Below are 5873 nucleotides of genomic sequence, written 5' to 3' on the forward strand. Positions count from 1 at the left end.
GGGGGGGGTTCCATGTGGGGAAAAATTGAGGAAAATGGTGAAAATACATGATTTTTAAAGAAAAATATCAGGGGGGGGTTCCTGAAGCCCCAAAAAAACCTCTGGATCCGCCACTGGTATTTGGGTAAACATGTATATATGTATTTATATATATACATGGGGCAAAGAAGTAATTCTAAAATAATATAATATAGGGGACTATTGGTTTTATATAATAGCTATATTTTCAATTATAGTATATCAGTTCTATCTTCTTGTAATATGATGTATATGTACATGTAACTGTTCTGTTTCACTGTGTCTAGAAAAAGGAGCGGATGGCTCCGAAAATTTGACAACCTAAACTTGTCCACACTGTTGGAATTACTTCTTTGCCCCATATACATGTATATACCCAAATACATACACAGATATAATAAGTTATATAAGCAGGGTGGTAATTATATCGACAGGAAGGTAAATGCAATTTCTCAAATTTTCGAGGTTATCTGCTCCTTCTTTGTTTCAACAGAATATAAACACGAAACAATTACATATTATAAAATATGTTCCTATCCTCGTGTTTACGCATTGATCAAGGAATGGACTACCTCGACAATTCGACAAATTGCATTGCCGCATTGTGGCTATTGATTCCCTGCTTACCATTCTACGTGTAGACTGGCCACCGTCGCTAAAATATCAAATAATTAAGAAAACAATTTTAACTCTAAATATTTTGATCACTTGGATGTCTGATTCTAGTTCTTAACTAGGGTGAGATAAGCTAGTAGTAAAATTCAGGGGCTGGTAGCCAGTCTATTCTAAATATTCAATAGATGATAGGAGTACATAGATCACCACAGGATATCAAGATATAGATCCAGTTATACGGAACACAAGTTAAGAGTCAAACTGTGATCGTTAATCAATTGGTCATATGAACAAAAATGTGAAAGTAATTTCATGCCATCTGCTTCGTAACGTCCGAAAAGAATGTAATATTTTATAGGCGGGAAACCACCAAGGTAAGACCAGATGTGAAATTGTTAGGCGTGACATCTAGCTACGTTTTTATTTTTGAATCACACATATTAGACATACATCGAAAGGCCTCTCAAAGAGAGCTAATAGGTCTGCAAAAAATAGAGACATTTCTAACGTTGAAATACGTATGACAATACAAACACTTGTTAACCTTACGAACTTTGACGTCTGTCCACTGGCAACCCATCCCACACATAAGACCTCGTTAGGACTCATCCCACACATAAGACCTCGTTAGGACCCATCCCACACATAGGACCTCGTTAGGACTCATCCCATACATAGGACATCGTTAGGACTCATCCCACACATTGGACCTCGTTAGGACTCATCCCACACATAGGACGTCGTTAGGACTCATCCCACACATAGGACCTCGTTAGGACTCATCCCACACATTGGACCTCGTTAGGACTCATCCCACACATAGGTCGTCGTTAGGACTCATCCCACACATAGGACCTCGTTAGGACTCATCCCACACATAAGACCTCGTTAGGACTCATCCCACACATAGGTCCTCGTTAGGACTCATCCCACACATAGGACCTCGTTAGGATTAAAACTTCACGTTATCGTGGAAGGAAAAAACATACAACACTAAATCGACAAGTATGGTTCAAAAACGTAAGACACCATGGTGAAAATATTAATAATTCCTTAGAATGAATTTAGAAAGGATGAGCAATTAATTTTTCCCTTTATATCAAATGCCTACAGTGTCCTGTCTTTATTTGCAATATCTTACCATACATTTCTGTGTCAAGTCAAAGATACAGTCATAGAAATCAATGTTCACTTTCCACGTCATCGAGGTCAGGGACCTGGACATTGCTACAGTCCCCCAGTTTACAATGTCACGCTGGAGACATGGGAATACTAGAGGACACTTTAGTTGTCCTCGAGGTCCCAACTACACATACTAGAGGACACTTTAGTTGTCCCCGAGGTACCAACTACAAATACTAGAGGACACTTTATTTGTCCCCGAGGTCCCAACTACAAATACTAGCGGACACTTTAGTTGTCCCCGAGGTTCCAAACTACAAATACTAGAGGACACTTTAGTTGTCCCCGAGGTCCCAACTACAAATACTAGCGGACACTTTAGTTGTCCCCGAGGTTCCAAACTACAAATACTAGAGGACACTTTAGTTGTCACCGAGGTCCCAACTACAAATACTAGATGACTCTTTAGTTGTCCCCGAGGTCCCAACTACAAATGCTAGAGGACACTTTAGTTGTCCCCGAGGATCCAAACTACAAATACTAGAGGACACTTTAGTTGTCCCCGAGGTACCAACTACAAATACTAGAGGACACTGTCGTTGTCCCCGAGGTCCCAACTACAAATACTAGCGGACACTTTAGTTGTCCCCGAGGTTCCAAACTACAAATACTAGAGGACACTTTAGTTGTCACCGAGGTCCCAACTACAAATACTAGATGACACTTTAGTTGTCCCCGAGGTCACAACTACAAATACTAGATGACACTTTAGTTGTCCCCGAGGTCCCACCTACAAATACTAGAGGACACTTTAGTTGTCCCCGAGGTTCCAAACTACAAATACTAGAGGACACTTTAGTTGTCCCCGAGGTTCCAAACTACAAATACTAGAGGACACTTTAGTTGTCACCGAGGTCCCAACTACAAATACTAGAGGCCACTTTAGTTGTCCCCGAGGTCCCAACTACAAATACTAGATGACACTTTTGTTGTCCCCGAGGTCCCAACTACAAATGCTAGAGGACACTTTAGTTGTCCCCGAGGATCCAAACTACAAATACTAGAGGACACTTTAGTTGTCACCGAGGTCCCAACTACAAATACTAGATGACTCTTTAGTTGTCCCCGAGGTCCCAACTACAAATACTAGAGGACACTGTAGTTGTCACCGAGGTCCCAACTACAAATACTAGAGGATACTTTAGTTGTCCTCGAGGTCCCAACTTTTACAATGTCACGCTGGAGACATGGGAATACTAGAGGACACTTTAGTTGTCCTCGAGGTCGCAACTACAAATACTAGAGGACACTTTATTTGTCCCCGAGGTCCCAACTACAAATACTAGCGGACACTTTAGTTGTCCCCGAGGTTCCAAACTACAAATACTAGAGGACACTTTAGTTGTCCCCGAGGATCCAAACTACAAATACTAGAGGACACTTTAGTTGTCCCCGAGGTACCAACTACAAATACTAGAGGACACTTTAGTTGTCACCGAGGTCCCAACTACAAATACTAGAGGATACTTTAGTTGTCCCCGAGGTCCCAACTACAAATACTAGCGGACACTTTAGTTGTCCCCGAGGTTCCAAACTACAAATACTAGAGGACACTTTAGTTGTCACCGAGGTCCCAACTACAAATACTAGATGACTCTTTAGTTGTCCCCGAGGTCCCAACTACAAATACTAGAGGATACTTTAGTTGTCCTCGAGGTCCCAACTACACATACTAGAGGACACTTTAGTTGTCCCCGAGGATCCAAACTACAAATACTAGAGGACACTTTAGTTGTCACCGAGGTCCCAACTACAAATACTAGAGGATACTTTAGTTGTCCTCGAGGTCCCAACTACAAATTATGATGGCTTTCTGTCTATGAGTCACGAAAATAATAAGATAATTCAACCAGTACTTTTTGTGGTGACGTTTGAAAACTAACTTTGCTACTTCATAAAATTATTGCTGATATGGCAAAAAATCAAATTTGAAGGCCTTCAAATCCAGTAACCTGGCATTTTAAGAAGGTCAAATTAGCCAACAAGCGTTTAGATGCCATTAACATTAGCAATATCAAACTATACAAGTTCATCTAAGTTAACATACAACCGTACTTCACCTACATCAGTACCCCACTCATTACTGCTGTTATTCTAAGCACATGCTTCCAAGCTTTTCAACTACAAGCAATCGCTACAAAATCTTAATTAGATTACCTGGGAATTATTCTTCTTCCAGTGTTTATACGAGAGCATTTCATGAGGGGTACAAAGTATTTTGCCCAAATCAGCTGGAACGTGAATTTCAAGATACTTACGACGGACAACGGGCAAAACAAAAAGCTATCAGAGATTTCAAATCTTAGTAGAAACAAAAACCTTTAATTCTTATCATCAATGTCCATACCACACTAAACCAATATGTCTTATCATCAATGTCCATACCACACTAAACAGATATGTCTTATTATCAATGTACATATCACACTAAACAGATATGTCTTATTATCAATGTACATATCACACTAAACAGATATGTCTTATCATCAATGTCCATACCACGCTAAACAGATATGTCTAATCATCAATGTCCATACCACACTAAACAAATATGTCTTATTATCAATGTCCATACCACACTAAACAAATATGTCTTATCATCAATGTCCATATCACACTAAACAAATATGTCTAATCATCAATGTCCATACCACACTAAACAGATATGTCTAATCATCAATGTCCATACCACACTAAACAGATATGTCTAATCATCAATGTCCAAACCACACTAAACAAATATGTCTTATCATCAATGTCCAAACCACACTAAACAGATATGTCTAATCATCAATGTCCATACCACACTAAACAGATATGTCTTATTATCAATGGTCTTATTATCAATGTCCAAAAATATGTCTTATCATCAATGTCAATACCACACTAAACAAATATGTCTTATTATCAATGTCCATACCACACTAAACAGATATGTCTTATTATCAATGTCCATATCACACTAAACAGATATGTCTAATCATCAATGTCCATACCACACTAAACCAACATGTCTTATCATCAATGTCCATGCCACACTAAACAGATATGTCTTATCATCAATGTCCATACCACACTAAACAGATATGTCATATTATCAATGTCCATATCACACTAAACAGATATGTCTTATCATCAATGTCCATACCACACTTAACCAATATGTCATATCATCAATGTCCATATCACACTAAACAAATGTGTCTAATCATCTATGTCCATACCACACTAAACAGAAATGTCTTATCATCAATGTCCATACCACACTAAACAAATATGTCTTATTATCAATGTCCATACCATACTAAACAAAGATGTCTTATCATCAATGTCCTTACCACACTAAACAGATATATCTTATCATCAATGACTGTATTGGATTTCGAATCTCATCGCTGCCTCTCCTAGTTGCTGAGTCAAACTATTATCCATATTTCTTACTACCATTATTTGGACCATTGAATCAGGATCAAAAGTCTGGTATACTTCAGAACTGGAATTTATGGAATGTGGATTCTGAAGAATTGTGTAGATATTCCGATCCAATATGAATATTCTTTCATCAAAAACTGTTCTTCTATGAGCATATTTAATTTTTACAAAAAGTCAAACTGTGATATAAAACCACCTGTGTGGTTTAACTGTCCCAATTATGAAATTGATCAGTGTGCCTTTTAGTGTCATTGCCACTACCTTGGTTCCTATCTCGATGAAGTGATTTTAATTTGAACTAGGTTTAAATGGAAGGTTTTGTTAATGAAGCAGAAGTCGCCCAACTTTCCGAAATACCTCGTTATTCTCCTTACACTCTCCCCTCCCAACACATCTTACCTCGTTATTCTCCTTACACTCTCCCCTCCCCACACATCATACCTCGTTATTCTCCTTACACTCATTACACTCTCCTCTCCACACACATCTTACCTCGTTATTCTCCTTACACTCTCCCCTCCTCACAAATCTTACCTCGTTATTCTCCTTACACTCTCCCCTCCCCACAAATCTTACCTCGTTATTCTCCTTACACTCTCCCCTCCCCACACATCTTACCTCGTTAT

Source organism: Mizuhopecten yessoensis, unplaced genomic scaffold (genome assembly GCF_002113885.1).
Source record: "Mizuhopecten yessoensis strain PY_sf001 unplaced genomic scaffold, ASM211388v2 scaffold611, whole genome shotgun sequence".
Lineage (NCBI taxonomy): Eukaryota > Metazoa > Mollusca > Bivalvia > Pectinida > Pectinidae > Mizuhopecten > Mizuhopecten yessoensis.